This window comes from Egretta garzetta, unplaced genomic scaffold, assembly GCF_000687185.1.
Source record: "Egretta garzetta isolate BGI_Z169 unplaced genomic scaffold, ASM68718v1 scaffold541, whole genome shotgun sequence".
In the NCBI taxonomy this organism is placed as follows: domain Eukaryota; kingdom Metazoa; phylum Chordata; class Aves; order Pelecaniformes; family Ardeidae; genus Egretta; species Egretta garzetta.
Window position 1 is genome coordinate 38,635 of NW_009258682.1, and position 226 is coordinate 38,860.

Below are 226 nucleotides of genomic sequence, written 5' to 3' on the forward strand. Positions count from 1 at the left end.
GGGAAAGAGAATTTAGTACTATTTAGTTTGGGACTGTAGCATTTGATCCTAATTTTCGGAACTGCTTGGGAACATCTTAACAATTTTCTGGATAGAATCAGGAAATTTTAATAGTGGTTTAAGTAATTTTTTATTGTTATGTAATTTCCTGCTAATGAGCACTGTGTATTTTTTAGATGTTAGTACTTTTAATGTTGATTTCCCAGGTAAGGGGTACTGAAACAAC